Source organism: Rattus norvegicus, chromosome 9 (genome assembly GCF_021556685.1).
Source record: "Rattus norvegicus strain SHRSP/BbbUtx chromosome 9, alternate assembly SHRSP_T2T, whole genome shotgun sequence".
In the NCBI taxonomy this organism is placed as follows: domain Eukaryota; kingdom Metazoa; phylum Chordata; class Mammalia; order Rodentia; family Muridae; genus Rattus; species Rattus norvegicus.
The window spans coordinates 54,697,172-54,712,574 of record NC_141542.1 but is presented as its reverse complement, the minus strand read 5'-3'; the positions used below and the strand labels follow the sequence as shown (position 1 = coordinate 54,712,574).

The following is a 15,403-nucleotide window of genomic DNA, read 5'->3' as shown; positions in this document are numbered from 1 at the left end:
AGGTGACAGTTTGGTTTTAGCCTGAGAACTCACTAAGACAAGAGCTGGGCCACAGGTTTTGGCCCCAACTTCCTCTTCCTCGAGGAGAAGGAGACCTCTAGATAAACCTTTGAGAAGAGGCTGTCTCAAGGAGGGCAAGGCTTTTCTTGCTGCTTAACTCAGTTCATTCAATACTCAACAAACACTGACTACACACTTATGGCAGGCACTGCAAGACACTCCAGTGACACAAGAAAACCGAGCTATTGTCTGCCCTGAAGGTCACTGAAAACCTTTTCCTATCCTAGATCCACAATGTTCATGGAGTGTATCCCCAGACAACTTTGGTAATCTTCATATGCCTGTGAATCCCACTGGGGGACACCTGTCCTCAGTGGTCTTTCGAGAGTCACACAGTAGAAGGAGCAGATCAGGGGGTTCCAACATAGGTGCCTGAGTCAGTCCCTCACCACACTACCTGCTGGCTGTCCATGCCAGAGTACTCTGTCTTAGGCTGCTTCTCAATGAGCTACCACAGCACCCCCAGCTCCCCCAACCCCTCAGTAGGTCATTAAACCCCATTAGGAGGAACTGTACCACATACCCTCTCCACCAGGGTGAGAAAGGGTAGGCAGAAGGCTGGGCCAGACATCCAGAATGCTGACCTTGCCTGTAGCTGGAACTGCTGGCCTCAGGTCAAGAGCCTGACTGGGTCAACCCATCAGTTGGACTCCTTGGCTGGGATAATCTAGACCTGTAACATTCAGCCTGCCCCCAAGGGAGCATGGCTCCCCAAGGACAATGTTCTGCCTAAACACGCCATGGTTTTGACCTAGGACCCATGGATGATCAAATCATACCTGAGGCAAACATGCAGAGATCACTACAAATCAAGAGCTTTGATATCAAGGCTGTGCTGGCTGCCATCTTAAGCCGAGATACTTTCCAAGGGCCTGCTGAGTATGTCTCTCCTGAGCCCTGAGTATGTCTCTCCTGAGCCCTGAGTATGTCTCTCCTGAGCCCTGAGTATGTCTCTCCTGAGCCCTGAGTATGTCTCTCCTGAGCCCTGGGTATGTCTCTCCTGAGCCCTGGGTATGTCTCTCCTGAGCCCTGGGTATGTCTCTGCCGAGCCCTGGGTATGTCTCTGCCGAGCCCTGGGTATGTCTCTGCCGAGCCCTGGGTATGTCTCTGCCGAGCCCTGGGTATGTCTCTGCCGAGCCCTGGGTATGTCTCAGACAACCAGTGGCCACGCCAGGAACTTTCAAGGACTTCAGCCTCTGCACTTCCCTCTCTGCACCCTAGCAGTAGTTTTCTCACTTACGAGCACCAGGGGAAGTGTGGGCATCAGACCCACCTCTCTCCTGGATTAGCCTCACTTTCTCCATACAGGATGCATGTTTAGCTGTCCCAACAGCCTGTGCTTCCACCACTAAACAAAAACACAGAGCGTCCAACACGTGAATGCCCAATGCCCACCTGGGACACCAGGCAAAGACAAAGTGAGCTCCGAGAGACATGGAGATAACCACAGGGTGAAGGAGGGATTCCCACCAAGTTTGACAGGAAGAGCCTTCACGCAAAGTGCTTTGTTCCTTTTCTAAAGGGGGTAGAGGGTGATGTTTCTACTGGGAAAGAATGGTCTAAAAATAATGCTGATGATTGCTTGGGCATCACAAGCACCAAAGAACTGGGAGGCTAGAGATGTATCTTCCTGTTCATTGTGGGTCAGCAGCACCCCTCCCCCACACCCAGGGCAGAAAAGGCTAGAGAGCCATTGGACCATTCCAGCCTGTTGTAAAAGTAAAATTGAAAGGAGACCCTAAAAGCTAAGAAAACAGTCATTATAGATTCTCTATTTTCATTATTAGTTCTGGAGTCACTCAGAAAGCTCAGTGACTTCAGAGCACTGTGGACAGTGTCGTCCCTTTCCTGATTCTTAGTAACAAGTCTGGAACTTGTAGCAGCCCCGAGACAGAGTTACCTGACCCCTTGCAGCTGGGAATGGGCAGACCTTCAGTTCCTGTCAAGAGATATAGAAGTGTGCTAATAAAGCTAATAAATTACATTCTTCTGCTGCAGTGCATGAAACCATGACTCCGTGCATGCTAGACAGGCATGGCACATGTTCTACCACTGAATTGCACCTCTAGTGTTTGGAATGCCTGCACACTGACCTCCCGTAAACCACATCCTACATACTCAGCCTCCTCCTCCTGAGGACAGCAGGGCAAAAGCTCTGACCACCTACTCCGACATTCAGTACAGGAAACACAAATAAACGGTACTCTGACCAAGTCTCTCTTCTGAGTCTTTCTGTCAGAGACAACCATGCCAAATCCCAGAGGCCTCCCCACTCTCCTTGTGTATCCGATGCACAAAGTATGGACAGCCTGCCTGCTGAGGGCTGGATGAGAACAGTACTGTTTCAGGCTTAAGCTTGGTGACTGGTCCGTGCTTCCACAAAGAAGTCTTTAAATAAAGCATCTTTCAGTCTACCCAGGGCTGCAGGCTAGGGTAAGAACACGTCCCTAAGACCTTTGAGCACAACAAGATCCACTTTGTTGCAGTTACTTTACAAAACAGTTTCTCCCTAATGTGACTCACAGTTGACAAACCTGTAAAAAGCTGCCAACCCTGTTCTGGCCTGCCTAACTAGCAAGACCAAAAAGCTTCACATACCAAACTCTTGTTTGCCACCCAAACATAGCTTGACTTGCTTATTTAGTGCAGGCAAATCAAGGTTCGGGGTACAAACAGGCCCTGGTTTCAGTCATTATACTTCTTAGCCCATGACCTTAGGTTCACGGTCTAAGCCATGGCTGCTGGTCACCCTGGGAGAAAAACAGTATGATTCCTACCAGTTTCTTAGTCAGCTAGCCCTTGAGTATATAACACAGGTCAAACCCCACAATGCCCAGTGTGAATGAAAGGTGCAGTAATTGCTGCCCTCCACCTCCATCATCACAGTAAATCCTGCTTAAAATGAGTCTTATGGCGTAGAGCTCTTAGTTACCAAAAGGCTGAATCTACACTGGCTGACAGACTTGGGCAGCACGGAGTGTAGCCTAGCACCCTGACAGAGTCAGAATATCCCCATGCAAATCCCCAATGCAAAGGGCCAGTGTTATACAGGACTCTGAGAAACTGAGGATAACTTGACACCCTGGATAACCCACTTGCCAGGTCAGTACCAAAGCCATGTACGGGCACTGCTGGCTCTGACGGCTTCTTTCTCTTAAAGCCAGGACATCCTGACTCTTATCTTTGACCAAATAATTAACACCTAGCTTAGTATTTGGCTAATTTTAAAAGTGATGAAATCATTAATTTGACTCAAAAGAAAGATCTTCCTCCTCTCAGAAAGGTTCTCTAAAACATCATAAACTTCCAAGGCACCTGTAACAATGACCTCAGAACACATCTCAGGTGATGGCTAGGTGGACACGAACTAGGCTATTAGCACTTCAAGTAAAAGCCCATGGACTTGTGTGCACGGCAGTGTTGAGGAGAGAGACCCATGACTAATGTTTTCACCTCTGAGTATGTCCTGGGCTCCTGATCCTTCTCCTAGAAGAGACAGCACCCACCTAGTAACATTCCATTTGAGGTCTTTGCCTCTCTTTAATCACTTGTGCTGTAGCTGAGAGCTTTAACTCTCCTTTTGCAATGAATCAGGAAAGAAGCTAGGTCACCAAAGTACCGGTGACAATCTTCACAGACATTGCAAAACCACCGTGAGAGTCATAGGCAACCACAAAGTAACGAAATGCACAAAGCAATCTTGATCTTTAACAAAAAGAGCAAAGCGAAATCATTCAACACCTGACTTTTGAACATACCCTAAAGTTAGAGTAATCAAAACAGTATGGTACCTGCATAAAAACACACACAAGTGGAAGAGCTGCAGCCCACACACATGCAGCTAACAGGCTTCCTACTAAGGCAGCAAGAGCATAATTGGGGAGGCTGAGTGTCTCCGACAACCAGAGCTGGAAGACTTTTAACACCCATGCACAGAGAAGGAGTCAAACTCACTTATTGCCTAACACTAAAAATTTACTACAAGAAAACAACAAAATGCTTCAGAACATAAGGGTGGACAATTTTTTATATGCCAAGAGATGAAAATGACCAGTGGGATTTCATCAAACACCCTCATTTCAGCAGGGTGAAGAAAGTGATGGGCAGCTGACAAAAAAAAAAAAAAAAAAAAAAAAAATTGCAAGCTCACAGTAAAAAGGAGCTGATGTCCACAGGGACTCCAATAAGCCAATAACAAATGGCCCAATTCAAAGATGGGCAGCCAGGGGCTGGCCCAATGAATGGCTCATTAAGTAACGGAACTGGCATGCAAGCAAGGAGGACCTGAGTTCAGGTCCCCTGCACCCACATAAAAGCCAGGTACAGCAACCCAACCTATCATCTCAGTGCTGAGAGGCAGAGGCGGGAGAATGCTGGAAAGCCAGGCTGGCCAATGGTGAGATCCAGGTTCAGTCAGAGACCCTGTGTTAAAACACAAGGTGAGGAGCAGAGAAAGGTGTCTGACTTGGACCTCTGGGCTACACACACACACACACACACACACACACACACACACACTGATATGAAGAGATTAGTTCTAAAAAGAGGATGTACAAATGATCAACAAGCATGTGAGAAAATGTTCAACATCACTAATCAAGAAAATGCAAATCAAAACCACAATGAAGTGTCATCTCACCCCAATTAGTTATCAAACAGGCAGAAAATGAGACTTGAGTTCCAGTGTTCAGAGGGCTGAGGCCAGATGATCAGCTGAGCCTAGGAGTTCAAGACTAAACAAGAGACACAGACACAGACAGGCAGACAGACAGACAGACACACACACATACACACACACACACACACACACACACACAAACACGGGGGTGGGGAGCTATTATTTAGCCATAAAAAAGGAAAAAGCCCTGTCATTCACAAGAGGACCCTGGATGAAGTGTCAGGCACAGGAAGGACAATATTGTACACTCATGTGTATGTGGAATATTGCACACTCTTATTGTATACTCTTATGTATATATAGAATACTGTACACTCTTATGTGGAAGTTTAAAGGTGACATCAAAGAAGCAGACAGATCAATATGGAGCTGGGGAACAGCTCAGAGGTCAAGAGCACCACCTGTCTCACACAGGACTCAGGTTCTATTCCCAGCAGCCACCTGGCAGCTCACAGCATCTGTAACTCCAGATCCAGGGGATACAACACCCTCTTGGGCCACCACAGGCTTTGCCTGTACATGGTGCACAGACACGTAAGAGGCAAACACTCACATACATAAAATAAGATAAACCTATTTTAAATGTCTTTGAGAAGACAATACACCAATGATTACTAGAGTCTAGGAAGAGCTTGTGTAGTTGGTGAATGTGTGGGTTCAGTTGCCCAGAATGGCGGCTTCTAACGTTGTACAGCACAATGTGCTCATGATGTTGACAACAATTAACTGCATATTTCAAAACACCGAGTAGGGAAGACTGCGAATGTTCTAACACAACAGTGACAGACATGACCATTAGCCTCATCAGATCATCATGAATTTGTTTGAAATGTTGTGTACCCTCTGGCGTCAATCAGAAATAATACAATAAAAAGGGAAGTAACCTAGGCCAAAGTAGGGGACAGGTCACGGAGAGGTGAGTGGAGAACTCGGGTAATGGCATCTGTCCCCCAGGAAGGGAGCAGACCTCAGCAGAGGTCAAGCATGCATGCAGGCTGGGGTGGAGCAGTCCTATCTGCCCATGGGATTTGGACAGCAGTGCTGCCCCGAGTGGTGGGGAACTATAAGAAAGAGCCTCTGCAGGAAGGGATGAGGGACAGGAGGGAGGCGGTCCGTGACCCATGCACACCGCCCCTCTCCACTACTCACTCTTGCTACTCCTGGTCTACAAGACTCAGAACTTCTCTAGAAAGTGATGCCAGAGAAAGTGAAAGGAGAAGAGGCTGGAGTCCGGGGAGACAGAGCAGGAAAGCAGTACTTCCCCAAATGGGCACCGTGAGTATGTGCATGTGTGTGTGCTTGTAGGGGGGGATGTGCGTGTGCATGCACATGAGTGTGTGCATGTATGTGCTTGTGTGTGTGTGGTACCTGTGTGCATTGTGTGTTGTGTGTGTGCGTGTGCATGCACATGAATGTGTGCTTGTGTGTGCATGTATGTGTGTGTGCATTGTGTGGTGTGTGTGTGCACGCACATAGTGTGTACATGTGTGTGCTTATGTGTGTGTGCGCGCGCATGTGCGTGTGGTACGTGTGTGCATTAGCCCACTGTCAAGTGGATCAAGAACATGCAACAAACACTTCACCCTTACAACCCTCAGTCACCACACCCCATTTGGTCATCTCGGAAGATTCAGAGGGAGGCAGAAACCAAAGGAAGCACCCCTACATGGGCAAGGCAGGAGGAGAGGGAGGTTCAGGTACAACAGCACCGAGTCAGGTAAGTTGAGGGCAAAATCCAAAAGCACAAGCCTGTTCCTGTCTGTGGACATGGTCTCAGTGGGTGCTTAACCCAAGAGCAACCCACTCACTCACCTCGCTCTTTTCTTCAAACCAAGCCACCTAGACGTTTCTTATCATGCAGCCTCGCCTAATTAGGCTCTGCCCTATTTCATTATTGCCCAGTCACGTGATAGGACCATTTCCTCTGACATTTTCGTGTAGAACACAAAGCAGTATGGGGAAATGTGAAGATGCTGAATACTTCACGGCACTCAGTGACAGACTCTCACAGCCTTCAGCAGAGTTCCAGAAAAACAGCTGACTCAGCAACCACTGAACTGAAAGATGGTGGACCCGGGCTCCTCCCCTTCCTTCACTCAGTTTGCTCCCTGGCCCCTGCTGGCTGTCTCCACTTCTCAACACCACTCTTCCGCAACATTTTTGTCCCAGGACAGACAACAGACCTGTTAGCACTTCTCTCTCCCCATCACTCCTTTCTCCCTCTCTACTCCCCTCCCCTCTCTCAGACAGTATGCAGCCCCAGCTACCCCAGAACTTGCCTAGGCTCACCTCCCACAGAGATCTGCCTGCCTTTGCCTCAACCATAACTAGCCCTTGGAGGCCATTTTAAAGGGGAGCGTTGGGGAGAAAACACTGTAAAGTGAGCCTCCACATGTGTGCCATGGCATGTGTGCCCACATAGACTCATACACTGTGAGGGTCTGGCCTAAGTGGCCAACAACCACAGACCACAGCACAATGAAAGACTAAAGGCTGCAGAGCTCCCTCCAGCTGCCTGCCTGTTCAGTAGCCCTGCTGCCCCTCCCTCTTAGCTCTGTGCTTGACACAGAGTTAGACACCCATGCTTTCAGGAAGTCGAAGGTCTTATCCCTAAGAAAGGATCATGTGTGCACACAGAGTCTGTTCCTCCTTGTAGCTAGTCTACCCCTGCACACATCTTTAAGGTTTGACAACTCTTTACCAAACCCAGCAAGAGACACATTATTCCAAATACTTAAAATGTACATGCAAATAACTGTTTTATTTAAAAAATGCTTACCCTTCCTGTAGGAAACACTTTCAATATTTGCTACTTTATTTCCAAAAAGTTTATAAAGTACTGACCACAACCTCAAGTGAATTTCAACATGGCCACCCTTTGAGACACACTGGCCCCTCCTCCAGGCTCTCTGGCCACCTCTTTCTAGTATCAGTACAAAGGGCCTAGAGTGTAATATGAGTCTCCTTTTCACATTGCTTTGGTGAACTAAGATGAGGCATTAAGTTGAGAGGTCAAGAACTAGACATCCTCAGCTCCCTAACTCCAGGGAAAGTGTACAAAGTTGGGACGCTCTGAGCACAGTGTGGTGGCTGTTACTTCACCCAGACATGAGCAGGAACTGTGCTGGCGAAACAGGGACACACAACCGTCACACTAAGCGAAACCAGAGTGCTACCAGCCACCACTGAAAGTCACCATCACTTGGGCTGCCTCCAGGCCAGTTCCCCAAACCCCTCTCGAGCCCCTGCTACCCACACTGCCGACTCAATTTTGGAGAACCAGAAGTAGCAGAGCTCAAGGGACCTCACATCTTAGAACACACTCAGGAATGCCCTCAGGGGTCTGTCAGCAGAGGGAGCCAGCCTGTGACACGCCCAGTGGACTCCATGCTTGTTGGGCCGAAGACAGAGAACCTGGGGCTGAGATGCAGTCTACAGTTAGTTCCCGGTTTACAGGGGAGACACAGGCCACACTCAGGAGCTGGCAGAATGCAGGCACAAAGTGAGGCAAAAGCAAATCGGGTGGGTAAGCAGGGACCAGAGCAGAGGGGATTAGAAGGGAAGGGCTCCTGCAGTCCCTAACCACTTGTCCATTCACATCATGGCTGACACCCAACGTTACTCTCCCTTTAAGGAAAGCCAGTCCCATTTCCATCTGGGGTAGTCTTGGTTAAAAGAAGGAAGCAGCTTTTAATGTGCCTTGCAGTATAGCCACCTGGGGAGCTTACAGAAGAGAATTTCTGGGTCCCAATCCCAGCCTCCGAGTTAGAACCTGGGTGGGGCTGACACACTGCATTTCCAACTAGCTCTCAGGTGTTATGGTGCTACTGGTCTGAGGAATACCTGGGTAAATTTGGTCTAAACCAATCAGCACACAGCATTCTAATCTAGGAAAAACACAAGATCCTGTGCCACCCCCCCCCCACTCCCCAGAGCAGAGAGAAAGATTGGGGTGCAAGACTGAGTGCCTGGCTTGTTTGTTTCCTTCCTTGTGCCTGACAGAAGCATCAAAACACTGAGTCCCACCAACCCTGGCAACCATCCTGCAATCACGAGGCAACAGTAGCAGTGAAGGCAGCCCAAGACAGGAGAGAAGAATCTAGGTCCCTGCCGAGACTACTGAGCTGCTGACACCAGAACATTGCTGTGTTTACTTGGCAACTGAAAGCATCCCAGCCAGATCCCCTCTAATCCAGAGCATCCCCCTTTCCCGAAAGGATACTCTTCTCAGAGATGTCCATTGCCTAAACGGACTCCTTCAGATGTCCAGAATTTACATGCCTAGCTCATCAGTCTTAAAAACCGTCAGTGAATTAGAAAACAAATCATTTAAAATGCAAGCAATGCAGGGGAGGAAAGAAAGTGGCCCACACCCTAGAGTGAATTAACCAAGCAGACAGTTTCCGTAACAGCAAACCCAGCTGCACAGGGCTGTGGCCAGAGGTGCAGAGCTGCAAGTGCATGGGTGTTCTCAGAAGACCTCGGCACCCCACCTAATCAGGTACAGCAGGAGGGGTGCTGTGGGAAGCAGATCAGGAGGACTCCCAGATGTGTGAAGCAGGGAAGAGGTCCCAGGAATGGGGACTGGAAGGGACAAACACTTCCTCTACCCGTGTCCTCACCCCTCCTTCAAGAGATCAGAGGACACTTCTCTGTCTTCCCGACTCTGTCCCAGAAAACAGACATCTCATTCTTATTATGAGGAGAGGGCATGAGCCTCTTTGACCAGGGGATCCTCACTGAACAACCTCATAATAAAAGGCTGAATGCAGGTCAGGGTTTTGGACAAACACCATCAACCCAGTTGTGCAGATAAATGGGCATAGAGAGAATATTCTACTTGGAGGCCTTGGGACATTCAGCCAAGAGTGCACGAAGTTCTAAGAAGAAATCTTACAATCCTTGGATGGAAATAAAGTAGTTTAGTAGAAACGGCACCAGAGGGGGACAGACTGGCTCTGACCCCACCTGACTTCTGTCAATGACATCAGGCAGGTGTCTGACCCTACCTCCTCTTAGCTTCCTTTCAAGATTGAAGCTGTCCAGTTGACAAGACCTCTCAGAGGATGCTTGGGGACACACAGCCTAGGTCTGGCATGTATGTGGTCAAAAAAGGCTGAGAAACCTTCTCTGGTAATACAAGACCAACCTAGTATGGAAAACCACAGGCAAAGGCTATGAACAGGTAACTCAGAAAAGCTAAAAACCTTAACATAAAAAGGAATTCAATGATTTGGGCCATTTGGGAGACATGGTAAAAAAAAAATAACATTGCTTAGGCCATTAGACTGGCAGAATTAAGAGGTCAATGCCACAGAGTTAAGGGGAAACAGATAATGGAAGGGCTCTGAGTTAGTGAGACTTCCTTGGGGAGTAATTTGGAAAACCATTCACAAATACCCCTTGTCCTACTGATGCTACCAGGGGCCTACAAGATAGAAAGATGGGCGCTAAAAGGACCTGCTCTACAGTTAATGGGCTTTTACAGCAGAAGTTGGAAAGGACCTACAAGCCCAACAATACCAGATGGTACAATGACTTACAGCACACATCTACTGTGGAATATGAAGCCCTACTTTCAAAGAAGGATAAGCACACCACATCAGTACACAGACAGCACTCTGGGACACCGCACGAAACTGAAAAGGCAAATCAGAGGAAATGGTATGTAATGTGACCACACTTAGGTTTATGTGAGCTGCAATTTAAACTTGTCACATTTTATTTTGAGTCACCAAGGATGGAACTCAGGTTGTCAGACAAGTGCCTCTACCTGCTGAACTATCGTGCCAGCTTGAACAAGAGCATTGGTCCACTGACAAGGTCTCGAGGCCCTGTGACCCAAAGACTGGCCATGTAACTAACAGAACTCAGTGGCAGATACAAGCATAAACAAATGCGATGACATCACCTTCACTAACAACTACAGCTGGCATCCTGGAGTCTAAAGCCATTCTCCATGAAAGGAAGAGCGTTCTGGAAACAGCTGGTTCTGGGGCTGGGGTAAGGAAAATACAAACACACTCTCAAAGATTTTTAGCCAGAAAGGAAAAAAAGGCCTTAAAAGAATGATGAGAAAATGTTCAAAGCAAAAGGCCCCAAAGGCCAACTCTGGGACTTCTGAGTAATAAAGAAATAATAACAACAACAGATTAAAGTCTAATAAATGAGGCAACATTTCATGGCCCATGGATGGAACTCAAAAAGTAAGTGCCTGTTGGTCAAAAGATATTCTTTTTAGGGGTTGGGGATTTAGCTCAGTGGTAGAGCGCTTGCCTAGGAAGCACAAGGCCCTGGGTTCAGTCCCCAGCTCCGAAAAAAAGAACCAAAAAAAAAAAAAAAAAGATATTCTTTTTAATACATGTAGAAGGAAACAGTTATTAGAAAATCCCTGCAACTCTAGTAAGATTCACATGAAAGGCAACAATGGGCTCTAGCTATGGCTGGATATAAGGAGTAATAGTAACACTGTCCTACATCCCTGAGAGATACAGATTAACCACAAAGGGGAAAATGTAACTTCTCAATGAGGCCCACAGCATCCTCATCCAGGTATCAAAGCTAACAAGCCTAGTGTCAAGTTTAATGAGGTAGGAGGCAGTCTCTGCCATCTGACAAGGCTGCAACTCCGTCCGCTGTTCCTGTAAGAAGCACAATCCTGAATCCAAGTATCAGGAAACCCAAATTGAGGGGCATTTTCTAAAACAGCAGTCTTCAAACATGTCAATGTCAAACATGACAATTCAATACAAAGAAACACCAAAAGAGACTGTAGCCACCAACAAACACAGAAGATAATACATTAGGGTAGGGTTTTCTTTAAAGAATATCACTGGAACGATTTCCAAGAATTAAATAAGACCTATGCATTAAAGAACTGCAGAGTGTCAATGTCCATTTCCTGAATTTTAAGTACTGTATGCATAGAATGTTTTAGTTTTTTATTTTATTTATTTACATTCCAAATGTCCTGGTCACCCCACCCTGAGTTCTTCACCTCATCCCCCCTCTCCCCTTTGCTTCTGAGAGGGTGCTCTCTCACCCACCCACACACCCATCCCCAGAATGTCTCATTTTTAAGAAATTCACCTCAAAAGCCCATGATCGGTGCTCCTGCTGACTGGAAAGAACAAGGAAGCTACTCTTGTAGTGATATGACTGCAGATGCATAGTTGAGAGAGACACAGGCTTCTGTGACAGCCTCTACCCTGCCCCCACCCCAACCCTCAAAAGTAGCAGGCTAAACAGGAAGCCATCAAAACTCTTAAAAAGTGTGATAAAGATGTTGATGTCCCACCATTGATGGCTTCTGGCCTGGGTACAGAAGGGGGGAAGCATTATTTAAGGGGTAGGCCACTGGGAGTTTGAACATGCTCCAGTGAGTATAGAGACAACACAAATTGAACTTGGGTCGTTTGTTGTCACTTTGAAATTTTATTTTTTATTTTCTTTGGGGAGGAGGTCACAAGGGTAGGGGCCAACATAGGGAAATAAGTATAATCTGACTACATGATGTGATATTCACAAAGAATCAATGAAAGCATGTTGAAAAAATAATAAATTTAAATAAAATTTAAAAAGAAAGAAATCCATCTAGAAATATTTAGAGGTACAGGGTACTAGGCATCAAGTTCATCAAGTTATGATTAAGTTATTTAAAAAAAAATAGCAGGGCAGTTGTGGTATAAGTCTTTAATCCCAGCACTCTGGTGGCAGAGGCATGTGGGTCTCTGTGAGTCTGAGGCCAGCCTGGTCTACAGTGAGTCCCAGGACAGCCAAGGCACCACAGAGAAACCCTATCTTGAAGCCTCCTTCTACCCCATGAGAACATGACCATGAGAGAAAGTTAACAGAGACACAGTGAGATGCTAACATTAGGAGAATCTGGACCAAGGGCATCTAAAATATTTTATACTAGTTAAGAGAGCAGGGAGCAGTCCAGGGGTTTCTAAGCACTGGTTCATGATAGCCTTTTCTTTTGCTTAAGCACAGAGAGACAGGCAAAGTGAAGCAAACCCCCAAGGAGTGAATACCGTCTCCCTATCATGCTCTGCCCAGAGCCTCTGCCCCCAGGACCAGTCTCTCGAACATCAATCGAACAACCTGAGATAATCCAGCTGCAGAACTGTGCCGTTTACAGTGTGGGTCGAAGCCTCCTGACACCATTAAGTAGTTGATGATGCTGAGAGCTTCTCTGGAAATGGAGCTGAGGAGGAGTTTTTCATTAAAATGCCAAACTAAGATAAAACAGCCCAGATGGAAAGTCTCCCCTCTACTCTGAGTTCTTGAGCGGCTAAGCCATAGGGTAGAGATGGAAGTTAGTGGCGAAGTTAGTGGAAGTTGGTGGAGATGGATGCTGGTCCCCAGCGCTGCCTAGTCCCTTCCTTTGGTGCATTCAGGGGCTGACTGAGAATTCTCCAGAGTAGGCAGCATCATGCATACAAAGCTCCCGTGTTACTTCCTTAAGGTGATTTTTGACAACCAATATTGATCTTTTAACAGCAATGCTACAAAGTACCCAGTTTCCAAAACAATGGAATAAACTACAATGTATAGCCTAAACTGAGTCTGCCTGAGGGTCAGGGATTACCTAAGCAGATTCTGAAAGGAAAAGTAGCCAGAGAGACCAGTTAAGGAAGGATGACAAATGCTCTCACAGTAGGAACACAGCCCTAGGTTTCTCTATATTTACCCAACATCCACTCAAGGAAGTCCAGTCTTTATGAGGACCATCCTAGTGACTTTGACTCTTTTCTATATCATGTGGACAAGAGACAGGGAACACCTCCTGGCAACACTGTCCACACGCAGCACCACCCGGGGAACACTGTGATCTCCTGACACCACCACAGGCAGACCTCCTCGAATGAGCACCAGTCCCCTTCAAAGAACCAAATTATCCAGGAGAAGCCTTTTGTCAATGTACTCCCCAAACAAGGGCCCTAGCCCAGATCCAAAGCAAAAAAATTCCCCATCTTCATCAAGCAACTAGGCTTAAGTAGGACAGCCTATAGCTAACTGTTCGCTTCCTGACACCGGCAATTGGATTTCAAAACAAACTCAGCAAATGAGGTTCTGTTGACACTTCTTACAGATGAGGGCGTTGAGAACCTGAGTTAGCAAGTGACAGAATCTTCAGGATTTACTCCCAGATCAGCCTGCTGTGTCCCCAGCCCTGTGATGTCCCTACTGTCCACAGAACCCACGGGGCACAGGAGTGAACCAAGCAGAATATCACTGCAACACCCCAATTTCCATGCCACCCCACCCCCATACCCTTGGCTCAGAGGCCCTAACTGGCAGGTGACAAATCACATTCTACTCTTAGGCAATCTCTCAACACCAAACACATTCAGAGGCAAAGATTTACAATGGCCAATACTTCCTTCTTACCCAGAGAGTCATTTTCATGAACTGACAACTCCAGCCCGGAGGAACCCACCATTATGTAATGTCAGAGGGCAGGCGACAAGGGGCAAGAGAAACCAAGGCCCATCAACGCTCCCTCCCTTCGCCCACAAAGATATAAATTTGTGTCTGACATTTTGAGTGTTTCCGTGGCCTACACATTCATGACTGGCTTTGCACAAGACGACCACAGATCCCTGCAAACCTCTCAGGCCTCAATTCGCTCACTAGGAAAGCCAGAAGAATATAAAATACATAAAGCAAAGGTGAGGGAGATCCTGTCTTGGATGATGTGCGGACAGAAAAATGCTCGAAGAGTTGGGAGGACGCAGAGTCGGTGTCTTCCACCAAGACGCATGTTTATTTTTACCCGGTGTGTTGACACCCGAGATACCGCGAGGCCTCCAGCGTTGGATGCCTGTGGGATCCAGTAGAGATGCTGCCGGCAGGCTCGATGTAGAGCATCACAGAGCTCCCCGAGAAGCCCGCGGCAAGGGGACCGCAAGTCTAAGACCGCGCTCCAAAGACGCGGCCAGAGAACCGCTAGGCTGTGCCACTGCCATGACAACCGCCGGCGCCACCCGGCCAAATCCCCAGTGTATCCAGCTCCCAGCCACCCAGCTGGCTCTGCTAAGCCCGGCACCACTGGACCTAGCACGGCCCAGCTCGGCCCACCTACCTGGCGCGCCCTGGCCCGGACACTTGCTCAGTCCCAGCCTCCGTCCTCCGGGCCGCGCACCCTGGCCTCCGCCCCGCCGGCTGCTGCCCAGTCCTGAAGACTGGACGGGACTTGTTTTCTGGCCGGCTCGCTCCGGCCAGTGGCGTCCACCCCAGACCCGAACCCGCCGTTCCCTGGCAGCCCGAATCCTGCCACCACCTTCTCTCAGAACACGGCACACAGCCCCGCCCCGGTTCCGCCCCCTCACCGCGCATGCGCGCCCCACTCCCTGACTGACGCCCTGCCCCCTCCTCGCTGGCTCCGCCCTTGGGAGGCCGCTCCTCCCATAAGGTCCCACCCCTCTCCTGTGATGTCACCCAGGAGTGGGAGGTTTTTCCACCTTCACAAGCCCTGAGGCTCCTGCCCAGGGAACAAGTGATTCCAGAAAGGCAGTGGAGGTCAGAAGTGCAGGTGTAGCTAATCCATCACTCAGTAGGCATGGCCGTCAACGCGCTGCAATCGTTTGAACACACTTGCTTCCAGACCTGTACTACCCAAGAAAAAACGGTCCTTAACACTTCCTCCACAAAATTCTATTT

General features: G+C 48.1%; 1 protein-coding gene across 36 annotated transcripts in view; it reads right to left on the bottom strand.

Moving 5' to 3' along the window:
- Inpp4a (inositol polyphosphate-4-phosphatase type I A) overlaps nucleotides 1–15,054 on the bottom strand; it is a 118,328-nt gene extending 103,274 nt beyond the window's left edge. For 35 of the 36 annotated variants that reach the window (XM_087567766.1, XM_087567792.1, XM_087567789.1 and 32 more), the window contains exon 1: nucleotides 14,826–15,054. The gene's annotated coding sequence lies outside the window, so the exon portion shown is untranslated. Of the gene's footprint in view, nucleotides 1–14,516; nucleotides 14,636–14,825 lie in introns of those variants that run through there. The other variant, NM_031002.4, reaches the window with a different exon arrangement.
- Between the last annotated feature and the right edge of the window lie 349 nt (nucleotides 15,055–15,403).